The 25,345-nt window shown below is 35.4% G+C and overlaps 1 protein-coding gene across 1 annotated transcript in view; it reads left to right on the forward strand.

The window, feature by feature from the left end:
• Window positions 1-25,345, forward strand: part of LOC126884707 (RNA binding protein fox-1 homolog 3) — a 519,785-nt gene that overhangs the window by 312,859 nt on the left and 181,581 nt on the right. The gene's annotated exons all lie outside the window — the stretch shown is intronic.

The following is a 25,345-nucleotide window of genomic DNA, read 5'->3' on the forward strand; positions in this document are numbered from 1 at the left end:
TGGTCCAAAAAAAGGCCTAACCCAAACATCCAAAGTAAAGGTTTTCCTCCAACACCAAAATATTCTATATGGTCCACATATTGTTCAGTAAAAGGTTACACCATTTTGAGCGTCCGGTTTGGGAGGGAGATGGGAGAGAAGTAGGTAAATTAGTAGGTTTTTTTACGTTTTTCGTCAATATTTCTAAAACCATGCTTTAGCGTAAACAATGTTATATACAAAAATGTTCTACATGAAATTTAAAACAAAAAATGTTCTATACATAATTGTTATAAAATTAACGGTTCCAGAGTTACGGAGGGCGAAAGGTCGAGGTTTTCGATACTTTTTATATTTTTTGGCAATATTTATGATATTGCCCAAAAACCCAGACATCCAAAGTGAAAGTTATTCTCCAACACCAAATTGTTCTATATGGTCCACATAATGTTCAGGAAAAAGTCACACCATTTTGAGCGTCGGGTTTGGAGGGGAGAGGGGGGAGAAATCGGTAAATATAAAAAGTATCGAAAACCTCCACTTTTCACCCTCCGTAACTCTGGAACCATTGATTTTATAGCAATTATGTATAGAACCTTTTTTGTTTTAAATTTTATGTAGAACATTTTTCTATAGAACATTCCTTACGCTAAAGCAAGGTTTTAGAAATACTGACGAAAAACGTAAAAAAACTACCCCATCTCCCCCCCAAACCGGACGCTCAAAATGGTGTAACTTTTTACTGAACAATATGTGGACCATATAGAACAATTTGGTATTGAAGGAAAACTTTTACTTTGGATGTCTGGGTTAGGCCTTTTTTGGACCAATTATACTATACTACCTCCGTAACTTTGGAACCGTTCATTTTAGAAGGGTTATGCATAGGGCCTTTTTTATTTCAAATTTAATGTAGAACAATTTTGTGTAAAAGGTTGTTTATGCTAAACCGCTTAGTTTTAGAAATATTGACGAAAAACTTAAAAAACTACGAATTTGCAGATTTCTCCCCCCTCTCCCCCCCCCCCCCAAACCCGACGCTCAAAATGGTGTGACTTTTTTCTGAACATTATGTGGACTATATAGAACAATTTGGTGTTGGAGGATAACTTTCACTTTGGATGTCTGGGTTTGGGTCTAACTATACCATAGTATAAGTAAATTATTTATTTTTTATTAAAATTATATTTTTCATTCGGTTTTGCCGCTTTTAGGAGTGCCTTGTTTTTATAACATAGTTCACTGCAAGTCCTCCTGAAATTGGTTTTCGTGGGTGAAAATCGGGACATTTAGTGTCCCGATCAGGTACAAATCGGTACGCGTCCCCAGACCCCTGAAAATCGGGACGTCCCGCGCAAATCGGGACACCTGGTAACGCTAGTGTGAGTGACTTAAGAAAAGTAGACAACTTGGACTGGAGAAAAAAGACACAAGACAAAATAAAATGTAGAAGTATCGTCAAAAACCTTTGGCGGAAAAGAATAAAGTGACAAAAATGTAGATTTTTGCCCCAGCTCACCACGGCCTATTGTGCGCTATAAATAAATAAAAGAAAAAGCTTCCAGATGAAGAATAATAATTTTATAGGAAAACATATTTTTGTCAATAATAAAATATACGAGAAGTTGTAAGTAGAAAGAAGTTGTGAAGTTTTTCGTGAACCTCTTTCGCTCTTTTATATTGAAAATCAATTTAGTTTTTACCACGCCCGAAAGAACACCGCCTTCACTTCCCGACACAAATTTCCTATTCCCCAACGTCCCTTAACGCTCAAACTAACATCCCTTTATTTATTTACTCTCCGTAGCGTTTAAATTTACATTTAGAAGGAGGTAAGGAGTGAGAAGTGTGGTACACGGACAATGAGAAACGACTAAAATCAGCGTGAAATATGGTCTAGCCGGAGAGGCAACTGCCTCGTATATCAAACCGGGGGATTCATAACAACAAATTATTCACGAAAAGGAAAACTTTCTGAATAGATCAGCGAAGTTGTAGTAGCAGTCACATTTTAGGAACAAAGTGTGTTCCATGTTCACAAACACACGAGATAAATTTACGAGAGGATAAACATCTGAAACTTTCATGTCATTTCAATTGACTATGTTAAACTTAAATTATTCATAAACGTAGATATAATACAGTGCGTCCATAAAGTAACGCATAAATTAGTTATTTCTTAAACCGGCGACTTTAAGGAAAAATCCCGAAACAGGTCAATTCTTATTGTTAAATTACGATTTTTTGAAATATAAGAAAATCTACGGTTTCATTTTGATTTAAATCTGTCTCCCTCCATCCTCCGATAGTACTATTTCTAGGTCTACCTGTTGACAAGGATGCTCTGAGGAAGACAAATTTACAATTTACACTATCACGACCGTAATTTCTCGATATAAATTAAAACTATTTATATCGCAGTATGGTTAGAACGCCCTCTAACGGGGAATAAGTGAAATGAATTTCGACTCGATTCAAGTTCTCTGTTTAACCCAGGTATGACAATACCAAAAGGCACCGTTAGGAAAATATTCCAATTTACAATTATTTACAGTTTTGGAATATAATATCATACACTAGACGTCATCCGTCTGGCCGTGATGACGTAATCGATGATTTTTTTTTTAATGAGAATAGGGGTCATGCACATTTGAAAGGGTATTCAATTCTCTATTCACTAATGTAAACATTAACATAATTATTTATACAGGGTGTCCAAAAATTTTTTATTTTAATTAAAATAATTGAGACAAAAAGAAGAATGTATGTAATTTATTTAATCCAAAATGCGTTTTAAGTACTACTGTCAGAAAACAGAAAAAAATTTATTTGACAAATAAACATTGATTTTCGCTTAAACGAAATTTTCAAACGGGCAAGAGGCAGGTGGGTGGCAGCTTTAACATTGAATTTAAGCAAAAAACAATATTTATTTGTCAAATAAATATTTTTTCCTGTTTTCTGACATTAAACCGTATTTTGAATTAGATAAATTACATACTGTAACAAAATAATTATTGACCTACCCTCGTATACCAGCTCCCGTCTCCGCACAGACAGAACACTATCGATGTTTCGAGATACGCCGATGCAGCGCCGATGACGTGCAAGCGGTCACATGGACATAGCTGGAGATATATAGATATTTCTGGAATATCTGTATCGCATATATAAATAGGACATATTTGTAAATAGAGTTAGTCTTAAGCTAAAGGTATAAGATAAATTCGTCTGTAACTTATATAAATAAAGTCGTATATAAATTACGAACCGCTAGTTTTATTGTAATTAGAAGAAATTACAGTAAATAACCGCTACAGTGGTGTTAACGGTGTGGAGTGTAAATAAATGAAAAGTGAAAAAAAGACTTTTGAACTTTATTCGTCGGGAATAATCGGAGTGCGTTAATTGTTCGGTATTCGGAAAGACTTTTGAACTTTATTCGTCGGGAATAATTGAAGTGCGTTGATTGTTCGGTATTCGGAAAGACTTAGACATTTTGAAAAGTACGTGTGTGCCGACCAAAGATGTTGCTACAAGAACTGACCATAAAACAGCTCCGTGAACAATTAGAAGAGTACGAATTAGACAGCAGTGGGTGCAAGATAGTCCTACAAGCACGACTCAAGGATGTCCTCACGAAGAACGGAGATGACCCAGAGACGTTCCACTTCCAGTCAGCAGAACAAGTAATCTTATCGAAATTAAAAACTGTTTCTGAAACGATCAATGAAACTTGTAGAAAAAGCGACGATAAATTCGAAAATGTTGCTAAAAGATTCGATGAGACTTCTCAAATAATTAAAGACGTATGTAGTCAAAACAATGAGAAATTCGAAACCATTTCTCAAAAGATCGATGAAACTTCTATAAAGAACAACGAGAAACTTGAAGAAGTTAGTAGAAAAAGCGACGAGAAATTCGAGAACGTTGCTAAAAAATTTGACGAGACTTCTCAAGTAATTAAAGAAGTTTGTAGACAGAGCAACGAGAAATTTGAAAGTGTTTCTCAAGTAATTAAAGACGTTTGTAGACAGAACGACGAGAAATTTGAAGAGGTTTCTAGAACATTCGATAAGATACAGAAAAGCGTAGACGACAGTAAAGAAATGTTAGAAGATAAGATCAAACAACTAGAGACTATGGTAACCAATACGAAAGTGCTACCTTCAGTTAATGCAGTAGTTTTGGCCGTAGAAGAGAAGATCAAAGAATTAGAGAGCATGATAACCGATACAAAAGTGCAACCGTCAGTTCATGCAGTAGCTTTAGATCCTGTAGTGAAAGATGAACTACCGAGAGAAGAAATGTCGCATAATATGAGATTCAAATTACCACCATTTGATGGAAAGTCCTCTTGGTCCATATACCTTAAACAATTTGAAGCTATTGCGACCGCCAATCATTGGACCGAACAAGAAAAGGCTGTTTCCTTGACTGCTGCTTTACGAGGTGATGCTGCAGATATATTAAGATCAATTCCTAAGGGTCAAGAAAATTGTTACCAGACCTTGTTCACTCGTCTAGAAAAACGCTATGGAGATGCCCATCTACAACAAGTATACAAAGCACAACTGCGAAGTAGAAGTCAACGAGCAAGTGAGAATCTGCAAGAATTTGAAGCAGATGTGGCTCGTGTGGTGCGGTTGGCTTATCCAGAGGTGCCAGACAGCGTTTTAGAAGAAATTGCAGTAGATACCTTCGTCAATGGGCTGAAAGATAATGAACTACAGAAAGCTTTACGACTAGCAAGGCCGAAAGTTTTAGATGAAGCACTTGCTATTGCATTGGAACACGAAACGGCTAGTCAAACTTCACGAGGCCATAGAGTAAGAACCATTGAAGAAAGTGACGAACACAACGATGAACGTCTGGAGGAAATGATACGGAGAGTATTAAGTAATCAGATGCCAAAGAGACGCGAGCCTAGATGTTGGAATTGTGGAGACGTAGGCCACATTCGTCGTAATTGTAAGAAGATCGTACAGCCGTCGGAAAACTAGAGCGGGTCGACACCAAGGGGCAACTGCCGACCTCGAGAACTAGAGCCCCATAGTAACTGTCAACCTTACGTCCTCCGGTGGAATCCACAACTTATACATCGAAGGTCGTATCAGTAATAGATGTAGATCATTTTTGGTGGATACAGGTGCAACGAGAACTATCGCACGTCCAGATGTAGTACGAGACCATAATAAATTATCACCTGCAACAGTAAAGCTTAGAACAGCGACTGGTGAGCTAATTAATACATATGGCGAGGCTAATATGTCAGTATCCATTGGCCAGACCACAGTTGAACATCAAGTATTAATTGCCGAGATCTCCGACGAATTCATATTGGGGATGGACGTACTAAGGAAAGTGGGGGCAATATTGGATGTTCAAAATGGAGTTCTCAGGATCAATGGTGAAGAGTTGCCCTTTCACGACGACAAAGAAGATGCCATCCGCTTACTAACTAGATGCGACGTAACCATACCCGGTAATAGTGAGAAAATTCTGATGACCATGCTTGATGGACACTGCCGAGAGGGAAGTTTAAGGATGGTCGAAGATGTGGAAAATGTCGAGTTCCTAACGGCGAAAACTTTGATAAGAGTTCGAGATGTCATCCCTGTAAGAGTTATGAACTTAAGAGAAACTGCTATCAAGTTGAGTAGAGGAGCTTTGATCGGACAGTGTGTTCCCGTGGCTTCAATTTGCTCTATGAATACCAATGAGAAATCATCGAAGTCAAAGTATCCAAAAGACCTTGTCGAGATGATCATTGAAAGATGCCAAGATCTTGATCATGAACGAACGAAAAAAGTGAGGTCTATGCTGATAGAGTATCAAGATGTTTTTGCTATTGATAAGAAGGATAAGGGCAAAACAAGCATAGTAACGCATAAAATAAATACCGGAGACGCTCAGCCAATCAGACAACGGCCTAGACGACTTCCATTTGCGAAAAGAGATGAAGCCGAAGAGATTATCAAGGATATGGACAAACAAGGGGTAATTGAACCATCGAACAGTCCATGGACATCACCAGTAGTTCTGGTAAAGAAGAAAGATGGTTCGACGCGTTTTTGTATCGACTACCGCCAGCTCAATGCGGTAACAAAAAAAGATAGTTATCCTTTGCCCCGAATAGACGATACATTGGATACTCTCTCCGGTTCTCGATGGTTTTCCACACTCGATTTAAAAAGTGGATATTGGCAAGTAGACATGGAGCCAGTCGATCGGGAGAAAACCGCATTTTCGATAGGATCAGGGCTTTGGCAGTTTACGGCTATGCCGTTTGGTTTATGTAATGCCCCTGTCACATTTGAAAGATTAATGGAGGCAGTTTTAAGAGGTCTAACATGGAAAACATGCCTGGTTTACTTGGATGATGTAATTGTGGTTGGAAGGTCCTTTGATGAACATGCCAAGAATCTAATAGACGTCTTTCAACGATTGAGGGCAGCGAACTTGAAGTTAAGTCCGAAGAAATGTCACATGTTTCGACGAGAAGTTAAGTACTTAGGACATATTGTATCGAGTAATGGTGTAACAGCTGATCCTGAAAAGATTGATGCAATTAAAGATTGGCCAGTACCAAAAGATAAACATGAAATTAGAAGTTTCCTTGGCCTATGTACATATTACCGACGATTTGTCAAAGGATTTGCCAATATCTCCAAGCCCCTAACAAAGTTGACGGAGGAGGGCAAAGAATATACATGGAGTGAGGAGTGTCAAAAAGCTTTCGAACAACTACAAAGGGCTCTGATCAGTGCACCGATATTAAGCTACCCGGGACAGGCAGGAAAATTTGTTTTGGATACCGATGCTAGCAACAGTGCCATAGGAGCTGTTCTCTCACAAATCCAGGATGGACAGGAAAAAGTCATCGCTTATTTCAGCAAAGTCCTGTCGAAACCAGAAAGAAACTATTGCGTTACCAGAAGAGAACTGCTGGGTGTAGTGAAGGCTTGCGAACATTTCCATAAATACTTGTACGGCAGAAAGTTCCTTCTTCGAACAGATCACGCTGCTCTAAAATGGCTCATACAATTCCGTAATCCAGAGGGCCAGATGGCAAGATGGTTAGAACGACTTCAAGAATATGATTATGAGATAGAACACAGGGCCGGAAGAGTTCATTCAAATGCTGATGCCCTTTCGAGACGACCATGCAGTGCAAATTGTAATCACTGTGCCAAATTAGAGGAACGATTTTGCCCCGTGAGACGAACCACCGTCGTTAATGAGCAATGGCAGCCACAACAGTTACAAGAAGCCCAAGAAGACGATCCATGTATAAAAAGAGTATTGGATTGGATGCGTCGAGGTGAGAGACCTAGTTGGCAAAACATTAGTGCATGTAGTCCGGAAGTCAAGGCCTACTGGAGCCAATGGAATTGCCTGATACTAAAAGATGATCTTCTGTACAGAACCTTTGAGAACGATGATGGTACAGAATCTAAGCTTCAGTTGATTGTACCTAAAAGTAAAGTGTCAGAAGTATTGCGTCAGTTGCATGACGGTACATCAGGTGGACACTTTGGTATTACGAAGACTCTGCAAAAGGCTCGAGAACGGTTCTATTGGGTGAACTGTAAAGATGATGTAAGAAGATGGTGCCGGAAATGTGAACTGTGTGCATCCGGTAATGGTCCAGTTGGTAAAAAGAGAGCACCCATGAGACAGTACAATGTTGGAAGTCCTATGGAAAGAGTAGCAATCGACATTGCAGGTCCATTTCCAGAAACCGATGCTGGAAATAAATACATTCTGGTAGCCATGGACTATTTTACGAAATGGACCGAGGCCTATGCATTACCGAATCAAGAAGCTGCTACCGTTGCAGAGGTACTTGTTAAAGAATTCTTCAGCCGATTTGGTGTTCCCTTGGAGATCCACTCCGACCAAGGGCGAAACTTTGAGTCAGCTCTTTTCCAAAACGTTTGTAAATTGATTGGTGCCAATAAGACCAGAACAACACCCCTGCATCCTCAATCAGATGGAATGGTCGAGAGGATGAACCGAACGATGGGTAAACACTTGTCCAAAGTTGTATCTGAACATCAGCGAGATTGGGACCAACACATTCATTTATTCCTGATGGCCTACCGCTCGGCCGTGAATGAAACTACAGGTCAAACACCAACCTGCCTGATGTTGGGTCGTGAAGTTCGTTTGCCCTGCGACCTAGAGTTTGGCTGCAGACCTTCCGAGGAATATGTTGCAGGCGAAGAATACGTAGACCGCCTGAAGTTACGAATGAACAACATTCATGAACTTGCCCGACAACACATCCAGATAGCCAGTGACAGAATGAAAGATCAATATGATTCTCGCTGCAAGAATGAAAGCTTCGAAGTAGGTGATCTTGTCTGGCTTTATAATCCACAACGTCGTCGAGGCCTGTGTCCTAAACTGCAAAGACAATGGGAAGGTCCGTATGAAGTTAAGAAGAAAATAAATGACGTAATATACAGAATTAAGAAGTTACCAAACGGTAAACCAAAAGTTATTCACATAAATCGTCTTGCACCATATGCTGGCTCAAATGAAACAGAGGAAGCCCGAGTCCTCCAACAGGAGATGAAAGATGCACCACAGCCAAGTTTTAAGGAATTTATGTCAAATTACGCAGAAAGAAAGAGTGCTAGATTCGGCGTGACCACAGAAGTTCAGCAAGATCTGTTTGGTGTTCCAGAAAACGTCTCTCTAGCCCACTGTGTTGCACAAGACCTCGAGATGACTAAAGGAATCTCGTCCGTATTCAATAGAAAGTTCGGCCGCCTGGACGAGTTAAGGAATCAACAACCTAAAATTGGAAGAGTATTGCGATTGGAAGATGGTCCTCGATCTTTGCTGTATATAGTGACCAGGAAGTCTTATACGGACACGCCAAGCTACGAGAACATATGGCGTGCTCTAACTAATTTGAAGAAAATGGTCTGTAATTATGACATCAAAGATTTGGCTTTACCAAAAATTGGCCATGCAGTAGAAAATCTGGATTGGAAGATTGTGAGAAGCATGCTGGAAGTGATCTTCAGAGAAACTGGCGTACGGATTACTGTGTGTTGCATGAACCCGAAGATGTCATACCCTTCAAAGACAGTAGACTGTTACTTCTTTTCTAGGGGTGTATGCAGAGCTGGAGAATCCTGTAGATTCCGCCATCCTGGGCCATCTAGAGTTGCTGATCGGGACGCTCAGATCTTAAGAGGGGAGCAGTGTAACAAAATAATTATTGACCTACCCTCGTATACCAGCTCCCGTCTCCGCACAGACAGAACACTATCGATGTTTCGAGATACGCCGATGCAGCGCCGATGACGTGCAAGCGGTCACATGGACATAGCTGGAGATATATAGATATTTCTGGAATATCTGTATCGCATATATAAATAGGACATATTTGTAAATAGAGTTAGTCTTAAGCTAAAGGTATAAGATAAATTCGTCTGTAACTTATATAAATAAAGTCGTATATAAATTACGAACCGCTAGTTTTATTGTAATTAGAAGAAATTACAGTAAATAACCGCTACAATACATTCTTCTTTTTGTTTCAGTTATTTTAATTAAAAGAATGTTTTTTTAACACCTTGTATAAATAATTATGTTAATGTTTATATTATGGAATAAGGAATTGAATACCCTTTTAAATGAGCTATCACATGACCCCTATTCTCATTTAAAAAATTATCGATTACGTCATCACTCCCAGATGGATGACGTCACTAGTATGATATATATGCCAAAAAATCGGAAATTAAAAATAAAATCGACCTGTGTCGGGATTTTTCCTTAAAGTCGCCGGTTTACGAATTAATGAATTTATGCGTTACTTTATGGACGGACTGTATAAATTAGGAAAATTGTGAATTTATTATAGGTAGTAGGGGAGGCAAGTATGCTAAATTTGCAGTTACTCGAGCGTTATGGTTATGAGGACCTATTGGGTTGTGAATATTAGGTCCTAAAACCAAAAAAGTTAAGTTTTCCATTTTAGTGGAGACTTTCCATTTTTAATTTAATTTTACATTTCCAACAATCGTTTTTTCCGATAATAGTGCCATCTATCCATAATTCGAAAAAATATCTCTAATTAAAATTACTTATTTTTACGTAAGGAATCCAAATCTGCAATAAAAAATGGGGCTCCTATTTAAGATTTTAAAGTAACCCCAACCCCATCTCCGTTAGTGGTCGTGTTTGATGTCATTCGATAGATTTTTAAAAGATATTGAACACGTATTTTTCAGTTATTCGATCTGGCGTTCATTTCGCGAAATATTCGCTTTTTTTGTGAAACTTTATGAATCGCCCATTTTCTTACGCCCCGCTCAAATCGTCAGATTTTGAAATATACACTGTTCTGCATGTACTTAACTTATATTATACTTATATTATGTACATAAAGGGTTGTCTACAGCTAATGCCGTTTCCCTTCCGTCAGCCAGGACTTCCATTTTTTTCGATCTTCCCAGTCTCCGTCTTCCAATCCTTTCTTAGACATGGCTTCGTCGACTTCATTTTTCCAAGATCTTCTCGTTCGTCCCCTTCTTCTCTTTCCTCTTCGGCTCCATTCTGCAACCTTGTTTATCCAAGTGTTTTCTGCTCTGCGTACGTGGCCGTACCAAAAAAAAAATGTACTTAACTTACCTTATCTTAATCTGACGATTTCGTGTTTTTCTAAGGATAGATTTTTTTTCGGACCCCCTTAACTAACTCCCCTGTAGTAAGAGTCCATATATGGTAGGGGCACATTTACAGGGTACAAGGTTTCTCGCCATGTGAATTTGACGCGCTCGAGTAACTGCAAAAATCTCCGCTTGGGCTCCCTTACCATTATAAACGAAGTACATATTTAAAATTCGTCATTCATTTTTGATTTAGATCTGGGCAATTACTTATCATCGTATTCGCGAAAATTAATATCTGAGAGGGTTTTTCAAGCGTTTCGAGACGATGCATCTCTGCCACTTCCGTACTTAAGTGTTTCGACATTATCTTTAAATTATCTGGAAACTGGCCAACCCAGTTACTTCGACATCGTTAGAACCTTTCATTAGCTGATATTATTTAATGTTTGCAATCATGCTAAAATTGTTTATGTGGACATTCAATAATAACTTGAGAGTAATTTTACATCTCCCGCCCAATTGACCAGGTTTGGTACGATTATTATTTTTCCTTGATGAAAGTTGATGAGATTCTTGAAATTACCTCTATCAGAGCTCAATCCTTTTGATATCTGTAGTGAGTGAATTGTACCCATAGAGAGAGAGAGAGAATAGTAATATGTAATCGTGTTTCTCTAGTTCCTAGTTAGTTCTGATAGACGAGCGCCACACCCCAAAATATCGCTTATTTCTCGAGGTACTGACCACGGGTGGTGCTTGGCTAATTTTGATATTACTTTGTGTTTTTGGTAGTGCTGAAAAGAAAATCAAGTTTATTTTGAATTTTAAGCGAGGGAACATTGTTAAAAACGAGATTTTACCTTAAAAATAAAAAAAATGAAATCACGTGTTTCTCCGTTTAACTCACTACAACTCTGTTCGGTTTTAATATATTTCAGAAATTTTTTAGCATATATTTTTAACTTTTTTGAAGACTATGGGACCTGTTGCAAGCCATCAATCATTCTAGTAAAAGTTATGATTTTTTTAAAGTAAAAGGTGCAGATTCGTGAATTGCAAAGTTAAATCGCAAAAGTTGAGTGACAAAATTTTTCAATATTTTTTACGTTTAAATTTCATTATTTGAACATTTAAGATTAAGGTTATTAAAAGGCAAACCTAAACAATGTTTACATAAACGTCAATATACAATGCTTATCATAAACGTAAATATTTAGGATTTCAATTGCATTTGCATCCACAGTGACATTGCAATTAATAATTAATTAAGTTTACTTTAATAACTGCAGATCATATTATCTAGGTATCTTTTGGAGCAATACATACCTAGTGACAATCGAGCACTATTAAGAATGCAAAATTTAAGTTATGTTACTTACTTCTGTTTTATTATACTATAATTCCACTTCCCTCTTTGCATTAATTCGTACTTATAATTTTTCGGAAACGAGTAGTAGTTGAATTGACTACTTCTTGTATTTTTACAATACATAAGACAGCATTTTCGAAGTTCCATTTTGCTCAAGGATAGTCCTTATGAAATGGGCTAAAAATAATAAATATTGCAAAGTTTCGCCACTTCACGCACACGATCCTTTCTGGTATGCCTTCCAAGTACTTACATACAGCGAATACGCCCACTAATAGTAGGCAACCAATTATTCAACCGCGTACTCTTGGTAAACGTTTATTTTTGTAAATTATAATTTTAATCGAGAGAATTTTTCTACTAATGAAAATAAAAAAGGTCGTAAACAAAGTATAGTATTTTGCTCGCATGCAATGGCTATTACATGCTTGTTGAATAATATACTATTTCTCTCTTGGTAATTTTTCGAAAAACGCTTTGTTGAAAATAGGCCATAATTAGTTATTTTAGGGATTTTTTTTCTAAAAGTACTACATGAATTATTGTGGTTCTACAAAAGCTTTATAATCTTTAAACCTTCAAGTATAAATAATAATATTTTGACAAGGATTAAAATATCGGTTTCTATGTCGCTGAAAACATGGACCCAAATATTTCTAATAGGTATGCCTTTCAAGTAGTCTACCGCTACCGTGTACCTCTAAAGTGTGTGTGTACAGCGGTCACGGCGATACAGGCGCGCGGCGCGTAGAAATCTTTGTTAAATTTAAAATATATGGTTTTAGCAAGGTAGAAACCACTCATCTTTGTCAAGATATTTTTACTTGTACTTAAAGGTTTAAAGATTATAAGGCATTTTTTAGAATTTCAATTATTCATCTAGTTAGTAGTTTTTTAGAAAAAAAAATCATCAACTAAAACTGTGATAAACAGCCGACTTTGCTTTCAGAATAATTGATTAAGTGTTCTCACTTTTTCATTTATTAATTTACGATTCTATTTGAACATGAAATTTGATAAGAGACACATATACCACGATCTCCAACATTGTCTGTATGATCGATGAAGCGCGCAACGACGTGAAATGGAGTAACAATTCCAAGCACACAATCAATTCCAGATAAGTTGATGATTTAACCCGAAAATGCAATGAATGTAGTTAGCTACATTAATCAATAGCAAACTGACTCCATCAAGGCAAAAGGCCAACATACAGTATCTATAATCTCAAATAAATTAACATTCAACCAACCCATTCTCTACGGGGCAAATCGAAAATTAAATCTGCGTCTATAGTAGCACGTTCAGAATATCCTGTTGCGAGATGGAGGTGTCAGCGTGTATAAAATAACAGTTACTTTTTAATATAAAATGTCGCACACCTATAGTAGCTCTCGAGAGTATAACTCCTACGTGGACACAGATTTGAGAGCTATATACTTGCTGCGAGTTATACGTTACTGTCCGACAGTAACTCGCACCGACATCTAGAGCACGTGGACGAGGAACTGACCGCCACTCGATAGTGGACTCGCAGAAGTCGAAATAATTTCGTATACTTAATTGAGAGAGAGTGCTCTCGGAAAAAAACATTACGAAAACATGGAGTAAAGACGAAGTATAAATTAATACAGTGAGACGAGGAAAATGAAATTTTGTGGAATACTCGATGTAAAAATTACAGAAATCAAGAAAAAGCAGGCACTTCTAAAAAAACTGTCTGTTCAATTTAATTGCAGTGAATTGCAGAAATTCAAAGAAAATTGCACAATTTAAGAAATTAAGTAAGTTTATAATAATGCTTCCTCTTCCTTTGGAACCTAACTTCCCATTCCCATTTCCTAACCTTCCCATTGTAAACACTATTGAAGATTTTACAAGGAATAAAGATGGATACACGCTAAGGTGCCCGTCATAGCGACATTTTTTTAAACAGACAATACAGGCAACGGTTAAAGGTAAATAACATAAAAGGAAAAACAGTAGGAAAATACAACTACGGCCCTAACATTTCGCATTCACGCAACACTATTTGAAAGGGAGTTTAATTTTTCCGTTTGGTCCGTTTGAAAAATTCCCATAAAGTCGATCTAATGGTTGGGTTACGACTACTTAAATATAGGAGAGAAGCAACGTTCAATGGTAATATGATTTTTTGTTGGGAGATGGCTTGAAATAAGAATTTTATGGCTTCTTGATTATACCGACACTAGAACATCCAGTGGTTAAGGTCATCAAAACTGCCGTCACATTCACATGTATCTGTTTCTGATAGTTTTATTTTATATAGGTATGAGTTTACTCCAGCATGTCCAAAAAGACTTCTATAGTACATGGTGTAAATTTTTCGAGAGATGGGGCTTCTCTCGTTTAGGGGAGAAGATGGAAGAGTTGGATATATATTGCAATATGTATTTTTGCTACTGTTAATAAAGGATTGCCACTCAATTTCCCAACTAATTCTAACATGTTTCTTCCTTGCTGCAACTACAGGGTGTTTCATTAATAATTGTCCATATAGTAACTGGAGAAACCTTAGCACAAAATAATTATGAAGATTTAACCTAAAACACTTAAATAAAATATGGTTCCTTACTGAGTTACAGGGTGTTTTATCTAAAAATTTAAAAGCTATTTTTGCTCAGCATTTTAAAACTATTCGACGTATCCTTTTCATACTTGGCAGCAACTATACGCTCTGAGCTTCGCTGGTGGCGCTCCTAGCGGATTACTAATTCAACTTTCACCGGTAATTTTTAAATTTATTATTTAATTGTTATCGCTTAACATTTACAACGCAAAAAAGTAATTAAATTGTAATCGTTTTTTTTAAGATTTTGCCAATCATTTTGACGTTCTATTGATAAAATATGAATTTCTTACTTCGGATACTTTCACAATTATCGTGTAGATGGCGCTAAGATTTTTAGATTAAATTATAATTACATATTACGGAACATGAAAAAAACTTAAATTCAGTATTTAAAACGTAAGTATATTTAAGGTAAAAATATATACCACAGCTTTGACCAACTAGTATTTTTTATAATTAATGTTTTTAATTTTAATTTTAAATTAATCACTTTGACATTTATGTCAAATTTCCGGTAAACGTTTACAGACTTGCCACTACTGGCGCTCGCGAATTTGTAAATATCCCCTCTACGTACGAGCTCACAGCGTATAGGTACTGTACAAACTACTAAATTATATTAACCAAACATTTCTGACTATAACCAGAGGCGTACAACGGGGGAAAGTGAATGGTTGACCCTTTCCAAATACTACGCCACTGGCGAAATTGCTATTTTAGTTCAATTTTTGGATTCTCCAATACTTTCTATGAAAATAATATATTCTTCATTCGTAACGATAAAGTCATTAGTTTTCGAGATATTTGAAGTTAAAAATGAAACGACACGGTTATTTTGATCAGTGTATTGTGTCGCTTCATTTTTAATTTCAAATATCTCGAAAACTAATCAATTTATCGTTACTAATGAAGAGTATATTATCTACATAAAAATATTGCAAAATAAAAAAATACACTAAAATAACAATTTCGTCAGTGGCGTAGAATTTGGGAAGGGTCAACCAGCAACTATCCCCTGTCGTACGCCTCTGGTAGTACCTAGAAACGTTCTTTTATCTTAATTTAGTAGGGTGTACAGTACCTACACTTTCTGCCAAGTATGATAAGGATACGCCTAAATAGTTTTAAAGTACTGGGTACAAATAATATTTCAATTTTAATCATACGAATCATATCATAAATTTAATCAAAATAACTGTGCCGTTTCATATTTAACTTCAAATATCTCGAAAACTAATGACTTTATCGTTACTAATGTAGAGTATATTATTCACGTAGAAAGTATTGGGGAATCTTAAAATGGTACTAAAATAGTAATTCCTCCAGTGGCGTAGAATTTGAGAAGGGTCAACTATTCACCATCCCCTGTCGTACGCCTCTGGTAGTAGCTAGAAACGTTTGTTTATCATAATTTAGTAGAGTGCCTAGTAGTCGCACTTTCTCCCAAGTATTAAAAGGATACGTCGAATAGTTTTAAAATGCTGAGCAAAAATAGTTTTTAAATTTTTAGATAAAACACCCTGTAACTCAGTAAGGAACCACATTTTATTTAAGTGTTTTAGGTTAAATCTTCGTATTTTGTGCTAAGGTTTCTCCAGTTACTATATGGACAATTATTAAGGAAACACCCTGTATATCCCATTTGGACAACTCATTGTATTCTAGGCCCACTAAAGTGGCGTCTTTAGCAAAATGGTCTACTTTCTCATTGCCTGAAATATCAGAGTGACCTTTTACCCGCACAAAGCTAACAATTCTTCTTAGCGAACTTAGGCTACGGCTCCACTGGCTGGAAATTGACGCTAGCAGTAGCCGCAAAACGAACTTAAGGTTCCGCAGAACGGAATAGGAATAGCCGAACTGTACCGACTACAGGACTTGTGCGTAGTCGGTTCAGTTCGGCTATTCCCATTCCGTTCCGCGGAACCTTAAGTTCATTTTGCGGCTACTGCTAGCGTCAATTTCGAGCCCGTGGAGCCGTAGCCTTAGGAGCCTTATCTTTTCAAGTGCATCTACAATTAGTCTGTTGGTATATATGTATATATAGGTATATACCTTCCGAAATTTAATGTGGTATTAACTATCAAATCCAACGCCTTGACAATGGCTACCAGTTCAGCTGTTAATATTGAGCAATCTGATTTTAATTTATACTGAAAATAATCCTGAGTATTTTCTATATAAAAGGCACAGCCCACACCAGCAGACGATTTTAAGCCATCGCATCGGTATAACTTTTACATAGAGAAGAGAAGACAGAGAAATCGGCTCAACAACCCACGTGCTTCGTGTAAAGTCGTATAATGCCTTAGTTAGGGTATCCTTATTAATTTCATCCATCGTCAGGATTTAGTATATAACATTTTAATGTAAGACTTTTAGTCGACATTTTATGGGTTTTAACCCATGTATTTTTGGTGACTTAGCATGTAGATCTTACAAAGAACACTGATGATGCTCTCTTTATAGCGAAAACGTTCTTTTTTGTATTTGCAGCCCTTTTTTGGGGTTTTTTCAAAATAAATATATCTTTTACACAGAACATTTTTCTTCAATTTTCAATTTTATTCGTGAATTTTTTAAAGTTTAATTGTAGTTTAAATGTGTAGTTTAAATGTAGTACTTTTATTGGTAATAAGCCACAATTTTACATTAAAACAAGTTTATTTTGACCTTTCGATTTTCATGTGGAATTGGGGTGGTTTTGAGGGTGAGGGTGCTGCACATCAACATAGCATGAGAGCTGACCCTCGGAGCACCTAATACCCAGATTGACTGCTATGTACATAATCTTCTGGAATTTCGAGGCTTTCGGATTCTAAATTGATTAAATACCCGGGGATTTTCGGGGCTGCTGTGCTGAGTACGATTATGACGTAGTTGAAGGCCTCTGGAGTATCTGGTGTCTAGAGCGGATACAAATAAAAAAGAATATAATAATTAATATCGTTTGTTCTTAAAACTAGCTCTTCATTTTTTTACAATCAAGCATTTGAACATTTTAGAGATCATTTCACATTTATAATTAATTGAAACATATAGGTATGTTTTATCACATAATCTATCATATTAATTTTCATCTTCCGCATCGGCACCACACAACCCTAAGGAGTGTTACTCCTGGTTCCAGTAAATCACCAATAGTTAATATTGCTAAGCATCTTCAATATGGAGCTCGGCAGTTAATGTAGAACAAGCACCGTATGTTGCTCTATGTTGGACCCAGGGCTTAACCCAGTACTTTTTTCACACTATCACCATTTCTTTTCTCTTTTTATAAATAATAAGAGCATAATTTTTAGAAATAATAAAAGCGGCAAATTTTTCTTTTTTTATTGTTCATCGTGAGAGTACTCACAAAAACTAATTTTAAGTGGACACAGTTCTGAGAGTAGATTATGCGAGCACTATCTGATAGGTGCTCTCAAAGTGCTGTATAATATCAAAAATTCTTAAAAGTGCTCTCACGTGGACATGTACCTGAGAGTACTCTCAGGAATAGCTATAGGAAGTACCATAGCTTTAGTACAGCACAATCAAAATTTTGAGAACAATTTACTAGAAAAATGAAACGCCAGTGTTTCATGATACTGTTTATTATATTCTTTTCAATCGAAACGCCTATTAACAGCTGTTGTCAGTATTTGTACCAATATCTTTTTAAGATTTCGGAAAATAGATTTCTCTTAATCTTATTAAGATTTCGGAAAATATATCGTAAGACACATCCTCCATATCGTGCACCATTCCATTCTAGTATCTCTTTGTTTATATACACCATCTGTTTATAGCCACCGTTTATATATTATGTACATCATTATCCAATTAATTAATTAACCTAACTCTATAACCCAGCCTGCTATTATATTTATTGGATTTTCCAAATCACTTGTAGCTTTCGGGAACATTCTTCCCAAATAACGATCCCTCCTCTACCTTCCCCAATATTCGTTTAATATTCCGATCATTACGTTAATTGAACGTCACGCAGCGTTCAAAGTCTGTTGAAATATTATTCTCGCGTACGTTGAAGCGATACTGACCAAAATTAATGAGGAAATACATGACACATGACAACGTGGTGAATAGAGAAGGAAGAATGCACACAGGAAATGCATAGAAGCTCTCTGTCGAAAGGGTTCATTCACGTACTAAAAGGTCGTGTGGTTTTTGTGTTCTGTGTTTCAAGTACTTCTTTTGAGCTTTTAATGATTTAACCTTCTGTGAAATAGTTGTAAAAAAGCTATATCGTTTTTATACATCCACTTTCAATGAAGTAAGATTACTGTTAATTACAAAAACGTGTCTTACTTTTAGAAGTCTCAAACAATATGTTCATATAATAATACTATCATAACATGACAACAGGACGTTAATAAAGAACGTCCTAAAAAAGAGAGAGATGTACAAACTATAGGTACTGGTTGTAAAAGAATGTGAGGCTGTTACCTGTAATAAAGGAGGTTTCTACAGCTATGGTTCAAATAGAGCTTTTACAAAGGGTACTGAACAATTTATTGAAGAGAGGAATACAACATAGTGCAAAAAACAAACAATGATATACAGAGGAACAAACAACAATATAAGACTATTATTATTCACTATATAAAAATATCCTAAACAAAAAGGAAATATCGAGTAAAACCAAAATGACAGTCTCCAAAACCGTATATGTATGTATATGCCAATTACAATATATGGGGCAGAAAACTGGGTAGGTACTGAATGACAAACAAAGAAAAAGATTACAAGCTACAGAAATGAGATATTTAAGAAAAGTGGTGGGAGCAACAAGATTAGACAAAAGAAGAAACGAGGATATAAGACATGAACTACAGGTAAAATCGCTCAACGAAAAAGTTGAAGAAAAGAAGTTAAAATGGGCTGGACACATGATAAGAATGAGTGGTGACAGACAGGTGAAAATGGAATGGGAGGCCAAAGCAGTAGGTAAAGGCACGAGGAGCAGACCAAGGAAAAACTGGAACACTAGTGTAAACGAAATACTTAAGAAAAGAGGAGCATCGTGGCAAGAAGCAAAAGTGTTAGCAGGAGATAGGAGGAAGTAGCGTAAATTTGCAGAGAGTAGCATGTAAAGGAAGAAACATCGACACCTATGGGTATAAGAGGCAATCGATTATGTATGTATGTACGTATATCTATATAATATAATATTAATAAGGAAATACATGACACATGAAACGTGATGAATAGAGAAGGAAGAATGTTCACTGGAAATGCATAGAAGTTCTCTGTCGAAAGGGTTCATAATATTTGACTAGCTAGAAATTGAAAATTTAATGTTTATTGTTGAAAAAAGGGCAATAATTATTGAGAAAAAAATTGTAAATAGAGATTTTCCTTAAAAAATTTTCGACCCCTTAAACATCACTCACAGATTTCATATTCTGCCTTGAAATTTTTGCGAAATACGACTGAAACGTGCGCTAAATTTCATTCAATTATCCTATATTTGTCCACTGCTAAACGTAGGCTTGCAGTAAAATTTATCTGTCTTGAGCTTTTTGCATCCAATTTGTAGTCATGTGCTTTATGTCATCCGTCTGCTTCCTTGGAACAGTTCATGTGTGTTTCCCAGTCCGATATTGGGCCAGAATCCTGTAACACATCTGAATATGATAAACTAAAATGTAACACATAAAATGTACGAAATAATTTGTACTTCAAATTTTAAATTATTAAATTGACCAGATTTGAGTAAATGGAGAATATACTTTATTGAAACTATATTAGCGTTTCACCTTGCTAAAACTTGCTTCGAAGCTGAATCGCCAATACGTAACAGTTTCTAACCTCTCACGTTCAATTTAGCAGGTATTGATTGATTCTTAGATGAACAAAGAGAGAAAGACGGATGGACCCACGCATTCTGGTCGGCCTGGAAACACCTTCTCCGTCTTTGACCCACCTTAATCAAATCCCTTTCGATCCTTTAGAAATCCTCCAATCACTCTCTATGGGCCTCCAACTGTCACTCACGATAACAATATAAAGTGTTAAGCAAGACTTTTGTATAAAAACTTCTTTCTCTAGAAATCTCGATTTTGCTGTTAGTCTGGGCATGTTATCGAAAAAGGCAATTTTTGGGAAAAGTTATTTAGCAGTTATTTTAGCTAATCTTAAGATTGCTTATTATTAGTAACCTCGGTTTGCAAAGTTACCAAAACTACCACAAAAAAGCTTTTATGTCACCAAGTTATTTAATTATCAATAAACAATTATTACTTTCCTATTTTAGACCAGTAAATGAACGTGAAATACGGAAATACCGTGTAATTTTCAGGGCCAACTCCGCATTGCATGAAAATTTTGATTTAGGTTCTACTTACTTTCCACTTCAAAGTTGAACTTCGTGTCGTTGGTTGCTTTTACTTGGTGGCTGAAAAAACTTGGTACTTGGGAGTAAAAAAACAAACGTTTAGAATAAGTCCGGAAACGGGTAAATTAACTAATTCTAAGCTACTTTTGTTCCATAGATTTTTTAACTAAATCAATACTTTTTGAGTTATTTGCGAGTGAAAATGTTTATTTTTCAACAAAAAACCACGTTTTAAGGCGGATTTTCGCAAATAACTCAAAAAATAAGTATTTTATTTTAAAAAATACATATTATAATACATATATAAAAAATGCACAAAAAGTGGTGTCTTTATAAAGTCTATATACTCAGTAAAAGCAAAGTTGTAGCTCATGAAAAGTACGTTCTTATTCGTCAAATTCCAAATTGAACATTTCAAAGTGAAATCATCAAAAAGTAAAGCACTTTTCGGGGAAACTCATTTAAACTTTTTTAAAATGTTTAACCTTCCGATGACCAACCTTTTTTTGTTACACGGATGACCAACGGGGGTCAAAAATGACAAGTTACAAAAAAATTAAGTTGTTTTAAGAAATAAAATAATGTATTCGTAATTTTAATGTTAGTATTGTATCAATAAATGATAAATAAACATTACTAAAACATATTGTCACTACAACTGAACAAAAACAATAATCATCATTCTGAACATAAAACTAAATAAATTTTAAAATATAAACTAATTTACGTCGCCACAAGTTTAGCAAACAATTTTTTTTCAATATTGGAATGTTTCTTACAAACAATTCCACATAATAGACGGTATTTACTTAATATAAAATTGGAACATGGAATGCCAAGGGAGTTCGTCTTTGACCCCAAATTCAGAAAATATTTTTTTTTTTCGTAAAATATAGGGAATTTTTTTTTATTACAAAATATGAGTGTATCTGGAATGATATTAAAGTCAAATAAAAAAATAATGAGTTTAAAATTGAAAATATTTCTGAATTTATTAAATAAAAACATACATTGGGGTCAAAATTTACCCCCATTGATCATCCGAAGCTTAAAAAACGTTTTTTAATTTTTTTTTATAAGAGTTTATAGCATCAAAACTAAGCGAGTTACGCAAATAATGGAGTTGTCCCCTTTTTTTGGTAAAAAAAATCGTAAAAATCTACCCCTATTTAGCACCCCAAATGAAATTAATCGTTACCGCTTCACAATTTAGTTTACTTATGTATTTGTTATGTGATCTATATAATCTTTTCCGATTCAAAGTGCTTATTTTTGAAAGGGTTAAAGTTGAAAGGGCTTGAACGAGCCAATAATCACGAGTGTATGCAAAATTTGAACAGCCATATCTTTTTGAACAGCAAAATTTGAACAATAACCAATTTTTGTCTTACAGAAAAACAAAACCGAAATATTTATAAAAGCAAAACTTACATTTTTTACTTTTTGAAATTTTTCGTATGACTGATGTTTTTTAAGTTATGTAAAGAAAAGAGAATTAAGAAGTCAATTTATTCATTTGCGGACTTATTTTAAACGTTTGTTTTTTCACCACCTAGAAGGGGTGACTTTCACCCCCCAAGTAAAAGCAACCAACGGTACAAATTCAACTTTGAAGTGGAAGTTAAGTAGAACTTAAATCCAAATTTTCATGTAATGCGGAGTTGACCCTGAAAATTACACTTCAAAACGGTCATTTACTAGGCTGTTAGTAGTTGAAAATAAAAGATTTAGTTGGAAAAACCCGGATTTTCCAAGGAAAATTTTCGTCGAAGTAAATCGGAAAAAATACCTGTGTGCAGAATTAAATTATTACGGTAAATTTTTATTTGGGTGGTTTTGGTTTAAAGTTAAAATCTTCGGAGTTACAGAGCAGTAATTGAAAAATGGAGATTTAAGAACGCTAATTTATTTATAAACAAAATAGCACACTTTCTGTGGACTTCACTTAGGTACCTATATTACTAATATGCAATCTTAAGATTCGATTCCAGCAGTAAAAGAGCTGGTAAACATCTTTTCCCAAAATGGAGGTTTTTCAAATCTGCCCAGACTAACAATATAAAGTGTTAAGCAAGACTTTTGTATAAAACTTCTTTCTCTAGAAATCTCGTTTTTGCTGTTTTTATGCTCGACTTGGCAGTGACGTGGATTATTTAATTTGAAGAGGCGGATTCAAGGACTTTGGAGTTAGGAGTTGGGAGCGAAAAAAACTTCGAAGCAGACTGACAACAAAATATTTTGCTGATTACATTGGCAAGCTTATTCGGTATTTTAGCGACATCCATTTGGTATAAATGTGTTTCCATGAATTTTACATGAGATGGAAAAATCTACACGTGATTGTTGTGGAAAGACACGGGAATATCGGATTGATCATCCATTTGGTAACATAAGCTAAGAAATGAGAATATACAGAGTGAGTTTTGAACGCCTCAATTATTTTGGAGACGGATTGCAGGATTATTATAGGTTTTAGTCAGTAAGGGTCTGATGATGCGTCCGATATTATGGTGGTATTTACATTGTTGTCAGATCTTCAGATTTTCTAAAATGTAATGAACTTTCTTATTTTAAATGGAACACTCGTGGTACAATGGTTTTTCATGTAATATTCCCTATATCTAAAGGGCATAATTTCGAAGTTATTGCTACGTTTACCTATTAGAACAAACAAATTAAGTATAAAAATCAATTTTTTCGACCCGGACAAAAATACTATTTTAGATTTTTTGGATCATTCGAAACAAAAAAGGCCTCGTGTAATTATTTATCTATAAGTTGATCGTTTTCGAGTTATAAACAATTGAAACTGAAAACAAAAACGAAAAATTACGATTTTTAAGGTTCAAAAACACAAGTAAAAATTTTTTTTTAAATTACGAAGTGCCTAAATTCAAGTACAAACCTTCTTCTATCCATAAGAATATTTTGATATGTTTTATTATAAAACATTTTTTTAAATTGTTAATGAAGCGCTTATGAGAGAACGGGCGATCGGACTGTTATTATATGTATTGTATTAAAAATTAAAAAACAATGTTCTGAAATGAAATAGGCTCAAATTACTTATTGGGAACTGATAAAATAAGGTTTGAACTTGAATTTAGGCACTTCGTAATTCCAAAAATAATATTTTTACTCGTGTTTTTTAAGCCTTAAAAATCGTCACTTTTTGTTTTCAGTTTTAAATTGTTTGTACCTCGAAAACGATCAACTGACCTTTTTTGTTCCTAATGATTCAAAGAATCTAAAATATTATATGTGTGGGCAGAAAAAATTGATTTTTCTAAATTGTTTTAATTTTTTTTTATAATAGGATGTAGCAATAATTCCGAAATTACGACATTTAAGTATAGGGAATATGACGGGAAAAATAATCAGTATTTCTGTTTTTATCTCCCAACACTCTGATACATTACATTGTTGAGTAAATTTTTGTCAAGATCTACTTTTCTCTCCATTGTGTTCCATTTACTTATAGAAAAGGTAAAAGAACAAAGTTTTAAGAACACTACAGTTTTATGTGTAGTTTCTCCTTTGAAAAACGAATTCATGCAGGGAACGGTTCGAGCTTCCTTTCATCTGCGATAATCAAATCGCGACCTTATAGTTAATATTCCGAACGAATGATTTAATCATTAAATGAGCGATGGTTTTTCCACGGAAAGAAAAATGGCGATAAAAATAAAGCAACTTTATAAATACGTTTATAAGATAACATCAACGTATCGATTAGAACGTCGTTCAGCTGTTAGACGAATCGTGGTTTGTTTTTTACATGGCGCAGTCATTTTTTAAATGGTAATCAATTTATCAACCGCTTTCGCTGACAAAAAACTAACCGCATTAAAACCTTTTCCCGCTGTTTGTAATTAATGTGCCTGAACATTTAACTGAAAAAGGAAGAGACATTTTTCCTCGCAATTTCAAACATTTTTGTAATTAGCTTTATTACAAGTAGGTACCATTAAATAAAACCTAGTTGGGGGAAAATAGTGACTAAGTATAAATAATTGAATTGTCTCGTTTATTACATATTAACTTTGCGACATAAATGTCTGAACTAAATGTCTAAACTAAAAAATAGAGAATTATATTTTATACAATTTTAATCTCTTTCTTGTTTTTGCTATTACCAATATTTAAGGTCGTACACTCAGCAAGGGCGGTTCCAGGGAGGGGGCCATGGCCCCCTCCGAGAATTTAAGAAAATATAAATTTAAATATTTGTATTTAAAATTTTTTTAGTTTCAATCACATATAATACAGGGTGTTTGGTAAAGAATGTGCCATAGCTTAACCGTATATTCCTGAGCTTAAAATAGGTCGATTTAAGCTAACTTACTTAACCCGGCACCTGCCACGTGGGGTGCTACCAGCACCCCATAACATATTTTTATCAAATATTTGGTATTTCAAGTTTGGTA

Source organism: Diabrotica virgifera, chromosome 5 (assembly GCF_917563875.1).
Source record: "Diabrotica virgifera virgifera chromosome 5, PGI_DIABVI_V3a".
Classification (NCBI taxonomy): Eukaryota; Metazoa; Arthropoda; class Insecta; order Coleoptera; family Chrysomelidae; genus Diabrotica; species Diabrotica virgifera.